Consider the following 18,061-nt stretch of genomic DNA (forward strand, 5'->3'; position numbering starts at 1 on the left):
AGTATCCTAATTGGGTCATCTTCATAGTTAATTTACCAGCTAAGTGTACAAGCTCCACTGGGGGCTAGTTTATCCCTGGGTTTTTAGTTGTCTCGCGCGGGTAAGTAACTGACTGGCTCAAGAGTCCCTCTGCCGTGAGTTTTCAAATGAAAACTGCCCGGTGCTTGTTTAAATTTCTCTCTACGTTACACGCGATCGCCTCGACGACATGCGATTCTCAGTTTAAAAATCAAATATCTGATTTCTTTCTAAATCGGATGTTTCTTATTTAGGTATAGCCTGACAATCAAACGAGTTAAGAATAACGAATTTAAACAACAAAAACGCTTCATAATACCTTTACAGATACTGTGATCTTTTTTAGCTAAGTATTAACTTCTAAAACTAAATTTTATAGCTGGCTGTAGCAAAGGGATAAAACGATCCTCGGTATTTCTATTAGGTTGTATTTAGCATAAACTTGTGTTTTTATTATACTATCGAGCGGAGAAAACAGGACGAATATTTGCGATTATGGAATTAAATTACATTTTGTTAGAAATAAACAAATACTCTCAAACGGTAGTGTAATAAAACTGTTTTTTTTTTTGTTATTCTACCTTTGATATAGTGTACAGGTGTAGCATTGCAGAGCTTGATTTTTCCTTCTATCTGATTACACAGGGTGGTTGGTAACTGGCGGCACAAGCGGAAAGGGGATGATTCTACGAAAATATAGAATAAAAAATTTTTTTTTTAATTTTTCCATCGAGACAACGATCTACAGTGAGATCCGTTATAACGAGACGCGATAAAGTGCACGTGTACCGAGCGAAAATTCAAAGTCGATTTTCTCGAAAACAAAGCCTCGAACGAAAAATTTTTATTCTATATTTTCGACTTCTTTTTTCGCGTAGAATCACCCCCTTTCCGCTTGTACCACCAGTTACCAACCACCCTGTATATTCGATCGGAGAAGAAGCTACGTTTTCCTATGTACAATTCGACGTATAGCGTAGATGCAGAATTCTCGAACTCGCGAAAAGATCCTCGATACATAGTTATCGTATACACCCTGGGATTTCCATTTAAATGCCAGAGTCAATCGACGGGAATGAGGCCACGGATTCGCATGCGTGTTCTAGCCGGCTGATTTTAATTCCTTCTGCCCTTTTGCCTATCCCAGCTGCTGCACAATTACACCCGCTTTTTCTCTTTTGTTTCGCAATGAAACACATCCTCCTATGTGTCGAATAATAAAGTATCGAGGTTGATTAACTCAGAAGGATATTCAGAAATATTCTGTTAAGGATCTCTTGAATTGTAAATGCAAAGTTTCTTAATTGTCAGATGCGGTTCCCGTATTTGTTTTAACGTCTTTTGCGAACAGAGAATTTTTACTGTCTTTTCGAGCAGACAATCGTCCCTAGATAATATTTTGGCACGTCTAAGTTCTTACAAATATATAAAATATATTTCAAGCGATACTCGTTGTTCTAATTTTTCCCTCTGATCTTATTTCAACGAAACAATCGTTGATGTTAGTTAATATAATATAATAATCGAAGGTAAGCGAAATTTGATTCTGCGAACACATCTCGCATAAATGATTTTATATGTGTGTGTTAAATATCGGAATAGTAGAAGGATTGAAATATCTATGTGGGTCTGTTCAAATTCTGAAAGTTTATGCAAATTTTATGAAGCACCGGTTGTTCGTTACGGTATATTCCTTGTCTCGTCTTAAATTTAGCGTAATATCTGATCGCGGCTCTACAGCAAGGGATAGAGAATTAACAATGGAGAAACGTTTTTCAACCCTCATAAATCGTAACTTTTAATCGACACGCAGCGGGTGTTCAAATATTTACAAACGATAAACAGTAGTGTAGAATGAACAAGTGCATAAAATTCTACAGATTGATTTTATGCTACTCTTTTCGTATGTGTAGAAAAAGAAAGACTAATAGTTACCCCTACGTGTTCTCAGAATTTAGGTCGGTTGTGCAGCGAGTGTCTTTTAAGCCTTTCCGTGCCACTTTTGGATCGTCGATCTCACTTGAACGCCCAGCGGCGCATCCGACCAGAAGTATCCTGACTTTGCAATAATTCCACCATCCTCGGGCTCTTCGTGTTATCGATCTGACCACGATAGAACGTCTCCCCGCTTATTCTCGTGCATAAACTTTAATTCTTTCCGTCACATTGGCCTGCTTTTTGGGAAAATGTTCTTTCCCTTTCGTTGATCGACTCCATTCTCATCGATACTTTCGTTGTTTTCTGATATTTTTAGGCGAGTAGCGTTCTTCGTATCGACTATCGATTAAACCAAAGGTGCGAACGTTCGAGGTGGACGTAAAGATGGCTCGTAAATCGGTCGGTAAGCCTGATTCAAGGCTCCTCTTTCTATCATCGAGATCGTGACTCGTTCGTCCGGTTCGAGTAATCCTTTTGGCCCGTGGCGAACATTCATTTATCGTCTTGTTATATATCGTCGATCACCCTGACCCTGGGGTATCCAACAACCTCGGGAAATTTTTCTCTTTTCATATAGTTATCGACCGATTCGAAGGTTTAGTCCATCGTACAAGCTGTCCAGGTTCGAAATAAATTTAATATTCTTTCGAACGCTTATTAAACCAATCCAATCCGGCCAATATAAATATCCGGTGAATCGATAACTTGTATATCCAACAGTTACTATATCTCCGTTCAACTGTCACATCGTTTCCCGTTTCATCAAAATTTCTTCCTCTCGATAGACCCTTCGTCCGTTTGTTCACGTAATTCGAAGTTTCCGGTGTTTCCGGTTGGCATTGTGCACGAGCACATCTCTTGCTCGTAAAGAGGACACGATAGCAATGAGACTCGTCGTGGAAGATGGAAGGTTCGTTGAATTATTGAGAATGGCGTGCGGTTCGTCGCTGTCCTCGCAACAGAAACGCCCTTCCGTCTGTCTGCTTGTTTCCAGCGGGTCTTAATGTTACATTAAACGATCAGTTCCCTGCGAAACGAATCGAATCGACTCGCCACGACTCAGCTATACAATGGCATAGGCTCCTCCTCTGCGTTTTTTCGCCTTTTCGTTCCCTCGGCTGCTGCGCCCCTTATGTTTCACGCTTTTCAACACCTGACGCTTTTACAATGTGTTCAATTTATATTTGTATTTTGCTCGTGTTTGTCCGTTCTGATAGACGTTGTTCAAGCGAATACTACGACTGGAATAGCCAGAGTTTATCGTATACGAATAACGAACATTTGGTCCCGATATATCCTGTTCAATCTCTTCGCGTAATCTCCCACACGATTCGATTTGTAGATACGACACTTTTGGCTAATGACGAAAATTTGTATGCCCTGTTTTTATGATTGCGTTAGACAAATTGGATCTGATAACCCTTTATCTTATAATCTTCTTTTCGTCTGCGTTAGTATTCGGTATATATATATACACACACGCACAAAATTACTTTTCCGATTAATTAAAAATTAATTTTCAAATTAATTCTCAATGCGAAGAGTCGAAACTAAAATTCAAGTTTATATAGAATGCCATTACAATCTGTCTTTGTCGAATTAGTATCAATTTTTATTAGTATTAATATTGTAATATAAGGTAAAGAGTCAATAAATTTTTGTGTAGAAGGAAAGCGTGAATCGATTTCCATCGCTAGAAATTACCAAGCAGTAAAGTGATAAATTCTGTCACACATCTGTCTGTTCGTCTTCGATTTTAATTAGGTTCTCCACCCAAGGTTTGGTTATGGTGCAATGGATCGTAGGCTGTGCAAGTGGACACGAAGGACGTGGGTGGTGTTGCTCGTCAACCAAGCGAATCACACGGTTTCAGGTCATCCTGCACTCATATCGATATTAATTGAGCCGCTCGTTAACCGGCACGTCCTTGTTAAAATGTTTGCCACGCCTATCCACGTTCCACGCAATAGCGGTTCATTTTTCTCCATCTTTGTTCCCCTGTAATCGTCCTCGTTAAAATTTCGTGGCCCTGAAATCGTATCTCAAAATTTCTACTCAACTTGTCTGGCTAATCCCATTTTCATACTCCTCGCTTAGGGATTCCTGCGCATTCTGTCAGACCTACTTGCAAATACTCTTAATTCCACCCTTAATCACGGGGTTAAGCGTTAGAAGCTCGCGGAGATTTGTACAACTATGAATCTGTTTGTCTATGTTGCGCGAGATGAGTCCTTCGCGATTATGTCCCGGTTAAATTAGCGAATTCAACCCTCATAGGTTACTCGTATTAAATTCTGCAACGAGAAACGAATCGCGTTCAAATTTAATCCTTAACTGTATTATTTTGTTACGCGAACAATATGAGATGCATAGGAAATGTTCAGAAATTTATACGTAAAAAAAAAAAAGAATATAAAAGGAATAATATGGTACGTGATATTTGCTACTTTATATAGAATTTAACAGGTATTTATACGTATGTAGTAATATTCCCGAATTATCAGAAAACTAAAAATTACTGTGATTACGCCATAAAATCTCGGGGAAGCACGCGTCCAATTTGCTTTAAATTTTGAGGAGAAAGAAGAAGATTATTAACTATTCATGTTCCAGCAGAAAAAAATGTATAACGTTTACCTTTTACAAAATTTGAAAGTACAACTAGAAATTACATTAATATTATCCGAACAAAAATCTGAACTTCCATTTTTTACTTACGTATGAAAAAAAAAGAAAGAAAGAAATGAAAAATCGCAAGCTCTATCTGCTTTTACACGCCTTAGGGAAGTGTATCATCTTTAAATTGAGAAATTTTGAAACTTTGCTGACTACGAGAAAATTCGCACGTGCTGGCATATTTTTGAGATGAAATTTAACTTGCTACGCTTTGGGGAATCCTTTACTCCCGCGGGTGTGCAAAAAATGGCCGCGTGGGAGGATGGATAACTCGGACGCATAGGTGTACGCCTGGGTGGCAGCAAAATATTGCGCAGAAAAATGGTCAGGGACGCGTTGCGTTCGAATCTATCGCGTTAGGTAATCCCCGGCTACAATCCCGCGGACACAGGATGAAAATGGTGATACGTATGCCGTGGAAAGAATGTTTTGCTGTTAGCCATTTCGTAATGGTAACGAGCGAACTGTGGCAGCGAATGAATCGTTTCACCGGAGAACGGGGCGATCTCTTGAGTAATAGCCGACGTCGACGCGCGTTTGATTTACGGGATGTTTATAGGTTGCTGTTTATTAATGAGCCGATACGTTCTCAAACAGACAGGTGGGGTAGAAAATCATATTCAACTGGTTCTCACGTATCGTTTCATCGTTTTTTCACTGATCGTTCGTATCCTACTTTGCTTAATGAGGTATTTTCATTAACGAAGGTCTGAAGAAAAATTTTCCTTGTCACAATTTCTGCGATCGTTACATTCTGAGGATGATTTCAAAATATCGATCGTTAAAAAATTGTTCAAGTTTGAGAAGATTACGGAAGAACCGTTTTCGACGAGCGTGGTTTTTCGTTTCAGTTTTACGCTAATATTACTTTTTTTAACATCAAAAGTAGGATCGACAAGAAAAGTGCGTTTTCCAATTACAGACATCATTTTATGTGTGGTATTGTCAAGGTAAACAGTTTGAAAGATGCAAAAGTCACAGTTTATTACCGCGAAGTGGTTAGCAATAGATTGGTTCAATCCGATGTTCACACAATCACGGATAACATGTTTCATTGTTGTTCGACCATTGATTCGCTGCTTTGTTGTTGTTTCGTTCCTCGAATCAACCAGAGGGCTTATCGCGACTCGTTTCTCGTGATTGCGCGTCGCTGCGCCGATAACGGGCAATGGAAGCCCGCGTTTCATCTAATTCATCATTAATAGATTCGCTCGAAATGTTCCTCTGGCACTTAGCGTAATTTCGATAACACACAACTGTTCGCAATGTTATGTTATACAAACGCGTAGACCCGGCGTCATTACGCGGCATCCACGTATTGTCCGTGGTATCGATCGAGCCACGCGAACATTTAGTAGGCATTTTGAGCCTACATCATCTTCTTCCTTTGTGTTTCCCTAATTACTGGTTGGTTGTCTACAATGGATCGCTTATCCGTCATCGAATCAAATTGTAACATTGCAGGCGTCGCTGGAATGTAAATGCAGGAAATATTTTTCAAGTGAAACGAATATCGTATTCGGAACAAAGGAAACGGATAAAAGGATCGTAGGAAGAGAATTGTGCGTTTGAATCGTCTGAGACGCAATTTTCTGCTCGATTCCGTTCGATTTCCAACGGAAAGAAAATTAGTCGAAGTTTTCCCTCGCGTTCTCCATCGTTGATACGCGAGTTGCCTGTGCGCAGGGTCGTTCCTCCCCGCGCTAAACCCTCCTTTAAAATTACCCCTGATGCATTTCTATAACTGCCCTCCGCCTTGGGGAAAATTTCGCGACAGAGTGACGCGGACTTAAGAACGGTTGGCTGTATGTCGTGGATACGGGAGAGAAGGGAGGTGCTCGAAACAGAGAGAATGCCAGGTGAGGAGGGGTTGCATAGACGGGGGTGGAAAAGGAAGAGCGGGCGAAGGAGGAGGAGGTAGCAGTGGAAGGAAAAGGCGGATATCAAATATGCTTGGACAGATGCATCGTCCCACAGTAGTTTGCCATTCTTACTTGTCTCTCTTCTCCTTTCTCCTTCACCTTGTTTTATCATTTCTCCGTCTTTATTCCGACCGGTATGCAAGTTCCCTCTGTATTCAAACCCTCGTGTCGCCATATTCGGACCTGCTGGCTCTCTCTCCTTTTTTTCCCGCCGTGCAATTAGTTTGCAGCGTGTTGCATGCTCCGCAAGAGTTCACGTACTCTCGAGTGCCGGCCAGACCGAAAGGTGGTAATCTAACGTCAGAGGGATAACCCGCCAGAGATCCCTCTTTATTTCTTCTAATTTAATATTGAAGGGTTTCATTTTTTCTTTTTTTCTTTTTTTTTTTTTTTATTCCTCTACCCTTTCTTCGACCAAGCGACTCGATTACCATTGAAGAACCTTCCCCCTTTTCGCGAAACGCTACACGTGCCATTTTCGTCAACGATGGGAAAGGAAAGGCTTTCATGATCGTGTTAGTTAATGGCTGGTTCGTAAATGGGGTAAACCACGAGCGTATCGCGAAATTACAGATCTCGATATTATAGTACTTAGGTAATTTTCTCATAGGTAAATTTGTCCGAATTTTTGATATTGTACGTTGATAACGAAGGTCGCGTATCTTTTTATAAAACGGCGGATAAGAACAACGGAAAGGCATACGAGGCTATTTGCAAGAGAAATCAACGTGGTTGGTACAAAATAGAATTGCTGTAGTTGGATCGATCGGGCCGCACTCGAATCCTGGAACGATCGAATCCGAGAATCCAATTTATTCATTGCTTTTCGTTCGGTAGCATCACTCCTCCAGGAAGACCTTTAGAGTCTGTGCATCCCCCTTTGGGTTATCCACGTTTAAATATTGAACTTGGGCTTGCGAAACGCCTTCCTACATCCTTTCGATCAGCACTTTCTTCCTGTGTCACGTTTCCCAATCGACTTACGACTTCCTTCCTGCTTCTGCCTATCGATTTCTTTTAAACACCCTCATCCACCCCTCTATCTTTCAATTTATATCCTTCGTATAATTTCGAATAGAAAAATAGTACGACGATAATAATATCAAAGTTATCGAAAACTCGAAGAACGTTCTTGTTCTAATTGCATCGATCATCGAGGGGACGAACTCTCGTAACAACTTTACTTTGTAATACTTGAAAATGTAACGCGAAGGAACTTCCCACGGCCTCTACGATAGCTTATGCATTTGCAACGACGCAAAGCGAATTTAAGTTCTATAAAAGTGGTTATCTTCTATTATTCCCCGTTCCGTTGGAAGTCACCGCGTCGATGTCCCCGCGGTCGCGCAGGGGTGCGACGGTTGCGGGCCTTTCGGGGAGTCTCTAGATTCGATCGAAATCCATTTAACTCGCTGTCGCGAATTCGATTCGTAAGATTCGCCGCGGCGTACACCGAGGAAAAAGAAAAGAACGAAGTCATAGAGGGAGAGAGTGGGGTGGTGAGAGCGGACGGATGAAGCGCGATTAATTATGCAGAGAAGCTGCGATCGATGGAGGAACGTGCTCCCGTAAAATATTGATACCACGAATAGACTCGACTACCATAACCGTTCTCTACTTTCCACCCTCGATCCTACAACTACGGCTGTGTTATTTCATCGAGGTTGAGAGAGAGAGAGAGAGAGAGAGAGAGAGAGAGAGAGAGAGAGGGTGTGTGTGGAACTCTCGATTGTTCTATGCTTGGCTATACGAAACATCGATAGTTGGACGAAAAAGGAGGGAAACGCAGGGTCTCGATCGATGGAAATTCGGTTAATGATCGCCGGTGTTTCGTGAGACGATTGGAAGAGGTGAGTAAGAAGTAGATCCCGGAGACGGCAGGGTAGCTCGGAGGGAAAAATTGGGTGGGATAAGAGCCACGAAAGCTTCGAGGAAATTACTTTGGAATCTGTGTGTAGCTTTTGCTTCGAAACCTCCGACGATTAATGCTCTCTCGAGAAAGAGAATTAGGGGCGCCGAAGAAAATGGAGGTCGAGAGTGTCAGGGGTGGAGCGACGTAAGATTCGCGGTGCCAAGGATCGCCGGAATGTACCTAGGAAATTGACTTAAACTCTGTACAGTGTTCGGTTGGTTAACTTTTCGGGCATGATGAAAATGCGATTAGCGAATGAGGGCTCTTTCGTGAAATGATCGGGAAAAACAGGGGAAGGAATTGACTTATATATCGAATACTCCTGTACAGCAATTAGATCTTGATACGCTGTATCGTGGCCATTGATATAAATAAAATAATACAAATTTTTCCTTGCTCTTCGATATATTTATAATTTCCATTTTTATATTCGCGAGAAACGATAAAATATTTTGGAATATAACAAATACCATAAGTTAACGGATCGAAGAATAGTCGAATCGAGCAACGAACTGCTCGCTTCGCACTTTTCAAACTGGATAACAAATTGAGAATATCTCGTCGTTAAAATATTCTCGGTGTTTTGCGTTATCCTTGGCAATCTCTCTAGACTTTTTTCGCCTTATCAAAGATACCCGCTAAGACTTTTTCCAATCATTACCTTGCTCTTTTTGGACATCCAGCGAATAACTCGGATGATTTCATAAGCATGACATTCCTAGGTGTATCGAAAGACACGCAAAGTAAATACAATAACCGGTAATAAAGGAACAAAACCGCGAGAACAGAATAGTGGAGCTATCCTTTACTTCTCTCTCACTCCAGTTCGCAATCGTACGATTCTGCGGTCGATGGATACCCTCGGGCCGTGAGAGAGATTCTCTGTGAACGGTTTTCCTTGGACTAGCCACGAGAGCAGAGAGGTAACCGCGGCCACTATTTCTTCTCTGTCAATTCGTCCCCACCCTCGCGTGTAACCAGTATTTTTTTCGACTCCGGAGAACCGGCTCTCGTGGCTTTACAGGACGAGGATGGACTCCACGCAGGACAATAGACCTGTTCGTCTTCCTGCTGCTATGTATAACTTCACGCTCCATGCGAAAACTACTATCCACTCGCGATCTCTGTTTCCCATATGCGTTGCTGTTGTGTGTCATCGTTGTATCATCGGTTCTGGCAGCAATTTTCTTTCGCGAGGTTTCTTCTCTCGCGTTGTACGAGACGCAAGATCGAGATAACGTTCCCGATGAAATACGACACTTGTTAGTTTTTACTATAACGAAGCTTTAAATGATACGGACATGGAACAGATATACGTCGTTGCTGAGAAGTTCTCTGCATTTTAATGGCAAATTAAAGCATTTAAAACCTGTTGTCAACTGTACATTATGATTTTTATAACCTGTTCTTTGATTGATTCAAATAGATCGCTCCTCTTTTTTTTTTGTAGCAGAGTCATAGGCGCGTGAAATCGCAACTTGCCACTTCCGTGACGATAAAACGCGTCATTGACATTTTTTCTGACGTTTTACGCCCACGGTAGGGTAAACCGACCGAACTAACGATAGATTCTTCTCCGCATTCTTGCTTGCGCCTTTTTTTTTCGTCCTTCTATTTCTACGCCTTTCTCTTTCTTTATCTCTGTTCCGCAACTCATCCCTTTCTCTCAGAAGTTACTCGTGATTTCCGTTCGTTCACCCTTTTCCGGTCATCAGCCTCTGGTCTGGTTGCTCTTCCATCGCATTGTTATCCCTTCGTGGTTTACTTCCGCGATTTCTTCTCAGGATCGTTTCTTCCTTGCTGAAAAATGCGCCGTTGAAAGTCGAGACGTCGCTTTTACGGTCAACTCCAGCCGTGGCGCAATTAATCTCGTAATTTTTCACGGACCTTCTCGAAGACGGTAACGCGATTTCGTGCAAGCGTCGCGTGAAAAACTTGTTGTCGGGATGCGATCCGATTTAAAAATAGGGATTTACTATTCTGTGTATTCGTTGAACTTATACGCGTCTACGTTTCGCCGTATTTTCATGAAATGCGAAATTAATCTATTCAGCAGATACAGAATCTTTAACGCTTTGCCTTATTTATTAAAAATTATTATTTATTAAATTATTATTCTTCGGTGCATCTTGTTTTGAATTCGTAGATTCTACTTTGTCTTTAAACGAATGCAAGTTAATCGAATGTCCTTTTTCTTCGGTTACTACGAGAAATGATGCTGTTTGATTAAGGAAGATCCGCCTCCGCACCGGTATCGAATTTCTCTACACCGCGATTATTGGTAATTGGAATCTCATTCTGTCGTAATTGGGAATTCAATCGCTGGATTGTGTTTGTACTCTGCAGATCGAGTCCGTAGCGGAGATTTCAATTTTTCCGTTTGAAATAAGAATTCGTATTAATATATACCGAGGATCGGGTGGAAGTGGCCTAAGTGAGTGACATTTTTAATTAAAGACACCTGCTTTTCTTCTTTCTTTAACTTCTCAACACGGCGAGCTCGTCTCGAATATCATAGAATTCGAAGCGTACCGGGTTCCATATTTGCAAATTCAACTAACTCTTTTCGAGAAACGATTCCGCCACTTTCGTTTCTAATCGATGAATCGGAAGATCCATTATGACACGAACGATAACGAAATAGCCACAGGTAACTGTCCCTGCCTCGAGGTCTGAGTGGATTTTGATGAAGCCCAAAGCGAACGTTTTTCCATCCTCCGTGACAAATGGCTCCATAGGGATTTTCGACTCACGAATCGTAAGAACCTTGCTCAGTAAGATCACCCAGACGGTCGAAAATAGTTGGCGCTCGGATATAGAACGACGGTTCATGGTCATGGATTCGGCTGACTGCTATCAAGGGATAATTTATCACGCGAACACGGTCGAATTTCAATGCACTTATCCACCGTCCATAGTCAGCGATCAAGGAGTGCATTTCGTATCTTTGCATTTCGTGTTCATGGTGATCTTATGTCACAGAGAATGAGATTTCTCGGAAACGGTCAAAGATTTATTTCGATTAACCCAGAAGATCGCGTGAACCAAATTTTCTCTCAATGACTGTGTAACATCGTTCCAAATAGCTCTGTATACCTCTGAAACTGTCCAAAACTGGATGTTTCACTGGCGAAAATGTCTAAAAAGTGCCCTGTTCGCAGGGGGTCGCGACAGTTGGGAGTTCGACGTCTCTGGAGGGTGGCAGTGTAAAAGAAGAAGAAGCGGTTGCCCTCGAGAATTCTGGCCCGAGGTTATAGGCGCTAATCGCGGCGTGTGTGCGTGAAAGGGGCAAGGGGTAGGTGAGGCGGTAGCGGTAAGCGTAAGGGAGAGAAGGTAACGCGCGCGGCAGGGTAGTCAAGGTGGTGATATCGACCGTAGATATTGTTGAGGCAAACGGTAACCATGGGTGACTCGGACCGATTGACCAATTACAGTGTTCACGGTGGCTGTAGTCGACCAATCGGCGTACGGTGTGCTGCCGGTTTTTTGATTGGGCGATACCAGGGATAAGAGACCAGTTCGAGGCCGCTCGGACCCACAAACCAACGTCGAGACATCGAGCAGACAGCATCGTCCACAGTTCCATAGAAGGCAGGGAGCTGCTTCGTCGGTCGTGTCGTCGATGACTTCTTCTTCTCGTCATCGACGTCGTCGTCCTTGTCGTCGCTCAACTTTGGATTTGGATTCTTTCTGTCAGGTCTCTGCCTGTGTCTCTTGTGTAAGGCTCTCTCTTTCACGCTTTCATCTTGCGCACTTGAGCAAAACACCAGCTCGCCTGGTTACACGGCGTGTTCGCGTAGATTCTTGCACACTCCAAGTCACTCACCAAGTACTCTGCTACTACTAGCTTTTCCTCGTTATCGCAGTGGTCCGTCTTAGTTGGTTGCTCGACTATGCCTAGCCGGGCGGTACCGTTTTCGACTGGAAGTCAATTTTTTCCGCGTAGCACTCCTTGCCAGGTCTCTTTGAGACTCACACAGCTTTGTCTAGGCCCCTTTGTTATCCTGCACCCATTGTTCCACCGGTCCCTGTATTTCCACGGTACGCTGGCACACAGCTCCATGGCTTACGGATTGTTCTTCACCGACGAATTTCAACGAGTCGTCCAATTTTGTGACTCGTTGGCTGGGTAACCGGAGGGGTGAAGCGGGCTTCTTTTCCTGTCCGCTGTTCCTCGAGATCCGCTTGTGCATCGGAGATGCTCGTTCCGTGCATACAACATTGCGTCTCCTTGGTAGTTGGGTGGATCGACGTGACTCTCGTGCTGGATTTACTTTTATGATCGCATACGGGTTCCTTTCTTTTTAATCGTTTCTCTTTGTCTTTGGAATTAGATTTTAATTTGTCAATTCTGTAAATTCTGTCTTTCGTTTGATTTTTTAACGGATTATTCTGCCAGTAACGTTACCCTCCTTTTTAGCTTACAGTCACGAATTCTTCTTCCGATTAAAATTATTTATGCTTTGGAATATGACAAAATTAACGGTAAATTATACTTATCGTGCAGTGCGTTTAGTCTTACCTACTTGTGTATAACAGCTAGTCACATAGTGTAAATGCAACTATAAATGACTTTCCTATTGATCATGCACGCAATTAGCAACTTGCCGGATGTTAATTCTCAAGTAGAAGCCAGGTAAATAACGTTATATTACAATTCGGAACGATGAATCGTGAAACGAATCGTTCGTTCTAATTTTTCAGCGAAAATAAAATAAAATTAAAAAAAAGAAAAAGAAACGAAACGATAGACGATTCCGCTTCTCAACCGCAGAAAGAGCCTTCGAATTTCTTTGAATTTGAGAGAATCACGCGAGCTTCGATCCGCGAATAGAATCGGATGGATCGAATCGAACCTCGCCTGTCTACTATCTCGGCTTTTTCCACGGAATACGAGCGAAAAAAAAAGAAAATAGAGTAGTATCGAAGAATGTTATGTAAGCGAAGAATCTGCCGAAAATCGTCGAGTTTGTTTAACTATTCATCGACGTTTCGGTCAGGCACGCGAACTGTCCTAGCCTAGTGGAAAAGAACGTGCCCTCGCTGCCAGATCAGACTCTCGGCAAAGTGAATTACAAGCGTGCTCTCCCCGCCGCGCCGCTCTAACACGCTTTTCATCGGTCGAGCGCGTATTTTACACACCGGACAACTCCTCTCGAGACACGCGCTGATCTATGTGTTTGCCCGAGGAAAATTAAGTTATCTCATTATCGTGCACTGTCGCAATCTTCCGTCCGCGTAGACAGATCGGTGTTTTGGCGCCAAGAAGTTTCGCGGGCCGAACGAAAAACGACGCACGGTGTTTTTGCTCCTTGTCGTTCTTCCGTAGCACTCGAGTAACCCTTCACAGTTAGGATTGGCAGCGTTCTTTTCCAGTAACTACATATATCGAAACGGTGGAAATAGTTGGGTCGTTTTACGATTTATTATCCCGTACGAGTTAAAAGGTTTGGACCATCAAATTAGAAATTTAGGGGAAGACGTTTAAAATCTTATTCATTAGTTTAACAGTTTATTGGTTTAGCAAATTAATAGTTGTCACGATTATTTGGCAACATCTTTTCGAGATTGGGAAAATTTTTTAAATAATGGAATATGTTTCGTGATGCTTTTGGGAAGAGGATATTGTTATGCACTAAGCTTAAGACCAGTTGTATCTGAAAGTGCATTTATCGTTTGGCTAATTACTAATTTACCGAATAAGTAGTTAATACATAGCTTGAAGAGTAGTTATAAAGTTTTAACATACTGTTACGTTTGTTCCAGAAGGTGTGAGTTACAAGAAGGACGTGAGAGTGAAGCGTAGGCAGTTGCTCAACCAGGTGAGTTCCTAGAATCAGTTCTTATAATTATAAACAGTTTCAACGAATGTGTGATAATAATTCTGTAGATAACGCGCAATCTTAATTGACAAAATATTTACCAAAAAGAAGACGCGTTCCTTCTCTGCTTGTATCACTCGTCGAAAGATAGATCGAATTACGAGGAATCACGTGTAATTGAAAAACGACGACCACGGTAATTTGCCTGTGCGATGGTTAATTAAATTCGTGTCTCAAACGATACGCGAAAGGCTGTCTTCTCTGGCTCTTCGAAGATTGCAAACGAGTGCCAGTTGCAACCACGCCAGAGACACGTATCTCTTTAATTGTTAATTACGCGCCGGTTTCGCACTCTTCCTCATTCATGCTGATCCCTCGATAAGAACGATTAACGTCTCTATTGTTTCGACCAGAGGTTTTCAACTTTTTCACGTTCACAAGTTCTTCGCTATTATTTGTATACGCAGGCCATACAAGATAAAATTTTCAAAATATAATCCTGGCCCTAACTAAAAATTACCTTAAGGAATAAAATGTCCGATATATTTGTCCATTGACATTAGCAACAGCATAGACAAAATTATTAAGGCTGGAAGATAATTATTTTTCATTTTCCTGAGAAACTCGTCGTTCCAACTGGTCACTCTAGCGTCGAATTTGACGGGAAAATCATCGACGATCGCGAGAACAAAGAGTTAAGAAGAAGGTTCTTCCACGGAGAAGAATCACGGCTACTTTAAAAAATGCAAAAGTTGCAAATGAACTTTCTAACCATTCCATTCATTCGTCTGGCCTCCGTGAGAATACGTTATTGCACGTGAAAGAGGAACAACGCAGAAGAGGCGGCGGCCGTTATCTCCCGACGTGGCTCTCATTTTTCTGTTCATTCGAATGCAGGTTGCGAGGCTCGACTAACGGACACGTTATCTTTACGTGATCGGCAAACGAGCATTTCGAAACTAGCGGCTCTCGCGTGGAAACCCGAGAAAGGAAAAGCGCGGAAATGTGCCCCGGGACCCAATTGCAAATATTCGTCGATGGAAAGTCGAAACGCGATTGGCAACCAATGGTTTCGCCGCCATCTCCATTATCAAATTTTCCAATTTTTCGTTTCTCCAGACCACGGTATCTTCGTTCGTACGTCAACCTTCGGAAGTCGAACCATCGGAGATGGTTTAGAACCAGTCAGAATATAAATACACTTCCGCTCAAAAGTTTGGAGCACGCTAGAATTTCAAAAAAGTCAATGACTTCTTCGGTTGAATAAATATTTCATTCGCAATATAATTCCTTTATAATTAGTGGTTAGAAGCGTCGCGTTAGGTTTAATATTGGAGGGTTGACGAACGCGATAATTTGATCGATTCGTCCAATTGCAAGATGCCTCTACGGATAAATGGAGGCTTTCAAAAATCCTCGTTTACAAAGCTTCGTAACACCGTTTCTGAAATCCTGTTTATTTTTCGAGGAACCGGTTGCTCGGTAATTTCTCTTGTCAGAGCAAAAGTTAAATGCTGTGGCAGATCTGTAGCAGAAGGTAATTAACAGAGGAACGCGCGTTCAGCGATTTCGAGCGAGGTGCGTGTCGCACTGCGATCCAATCCGTCGTAACACGAAACGGGGCGAACCAGTTTCGGCGCGAGAGTGAAACAATGCTTTCCGTTTCTTTCCCCGTGAATCAAGAGGCGAATCACGGTGCGTGACTGTGAATCCTAGCACGAGTTCCAACCATGAAATAACAACCGAGGCCGGCTCCCTTCTCGCTGGCGGCTTTACGAGTTTGTTTCGTTTCGCCTTCATTCCGCCATAGTTTTCCTCGAATCTTCGAACGATTCGCTATTCCTGTACGTATCTGTGAGAAAATGGCGGAATATTTGTCACGTTCTTCGTATCATAAAGCTCTTTCTCTAACGGTTACAAAGGTGAGCAATTTTTGGACTTAGAAATCTTTATTTCCTCGTAGCAGCAAACTATCGCTTTGTAAAGGCTACAACTCTTTCTTTTGTCGATACAACAAAGCTTTAGCAACGAAACAAACGTTGATTCTTCAATCGTATAAAATTGTCTGTTTTTCGGAACAATCCAGGACTATTATTCACGTGGTACGTACGTAGACGATGAAACGATTCTCGTAACGAAGCTTGGCCAGAGTAATTTGAATGTGAAAGGAAAACAGCGGATGGTTAACACAATTCCGATCCTCGGGCTCCGAATATTCAACGTAGCCGACATCGGCGCACGTATGTACGTTTGTTGTTAACGAGACTCTTTGATCGTGGATTTGTGTCACAAGTTCGTTCGACGAATATTTTCCCGGCAGATGAGTCACCGTCGGCGGAAAAGGCCAGTTCTTTTTCTTCTTTCGAGGATCATTGAACGTAGACACGCTTTCTTCCCCGTGATGTCAGACATTTGGCTTTCATATGCTCGTATTTGAAGATTTCACTAATCAGTGACGGTTTCGTGCTTAATAAACAATACATGGAAGACGTATCTAATCGGCGAAATATACGCACTCGACGGATACGCGTAGATTAATGAGCAATTTTTCTAATTGATTTATCGTTTCTCTAATAAGACGACTGCAAGATATTTTGGTCACTGACCTAGTTAGACTTTGAACGCTGCTACATTTCATCGTTTTGTTAAAAGTATGTACACCATTGAAACGAGACATATTGTTTTTCGCAATTTCAAAGATTCATTTGCGTTAAAGTGTGATTGAATTTAATCGTAAATATCTCGAGAAGCGTCGAGTATCCGTTGTAAACGAAATGACGAAATCTACTGGTGTTTGAAGTTTCAACTAATCTGCACTTTTAAAGTCTGCCGATTAAAGTATTTAAAAATAACGATCGTCAGAGTTTATCCGATTCCTCGAGTTACTTGCTTCTGTACTACAATCGGCAGTTTCGATTCGTTCCATAAATGATTATCGCTTAAACCTCGAGCAATATTGTCCGGTTAAACAGAAACGCGAAGTTAAGATGAAAGTAGGTTATGAACTCGTGTCGCTTGGAAGTTCCACTGGCTTCAGAGAGGATAGAATTATCTCGTTAACCTTTCGGCTGTCACCGAGTAAGTAATTCCCTTATCGAATCTCGTCTGTGGAAATTCTTCGTGAGCAAACGAAACTCAAGTACGCGTGTTCGCAAAGATGGAGGGAAAGCAAACGTTACGAATAATATCTGGTCGAAGAGAAGTCTAATAGTTGTATGGTTTTAAATTTCCTGACCTTCGTGTCGAGTGAAATGAATTTTTCAAGAGAAAGTAATTTCCCTGGGACCTAGCGAGAGCTGAACAAATAGGAATTTAATACTCGAGTTGCATAAACTTCGCTTTCATGTCATCGACGAATTAACCGGCGAGCTATGATTTCTTTGGAATTATTGAAAAATTTGCTTCGGTTAGGACGGAAAACTGTAGGAAATGAAAATCTTTCCATTGCAAGTGAGAGGGAACAGTCGCGTTAAGTTTATAATGCGATTCACTTCGAGGTGAAACTAGTTTTGTAGCAGTATGTATATGTATATCGAGGAACGTCTCTAATGAAATGAAAAGTTTGTTCGCTGCTAGATACCGACGAACTCAGACTCGACCGAGCCTGTGAACATTCCGACTTTTCCTCCTAAGAAAAATAAAAATCGGATGCGTTCGTCCGATAGAAATTTATCAAATAAAGCATCGAATAGTAAGTTTCACATAGAATCTACATCGTCTTATCTGTTTTCTTCCGGGGAATAAAAAGATCTTTGTTTGCCTTGGACGACTTA

The 18,061-nt window shown here is 41.9% G+C and overlaps 1 protein-coding gene across 7 annotated transcripts in view; it reads left to right on the forward strand.

The window, feature by feature from the left end:
• The window catches only part of LOC126865628 (heterogeneous nuclear ribonucleoprotein K), a 90,826-nt gene that overhangs the window by 10,586 nt on the left and 62,179 nt on the right, over positions 1-18,061 (forward strand). For 2 of the 7 annotated variants that reach the window (XM_050618385.1, XM_050618394.1), the window contains exon 2: positions 14,233-14,288. The gene's annotated coding sequence lies outside the window, so the exon portion shown is untranslated. Of the gene's footprint in view, positions 1-11,627; positions 11,826-11,868; positions 12,185-14,232; positions 14,289-18,061 lie in introns of those variants that run through there. The other 5 variants (XM_050618391.1, XM_050618388.1, XM_050618389.1 and 2 more) reach the window with 5 other exon arrangements.

Source organism: Bombus huntii, chromosome 5, assembly GCF_024542735.1.
Source record: "Bombus huntii isolate Logan2020A chromosome 5, iyBomHunt1.1, whole genome shotgun sequence".
Lineage (NCBI taxonomy): Eukaryota > Metazoa > Arthropoda > Insecta > Hymenoptera > Apidae > Bombus > Bombus huntii.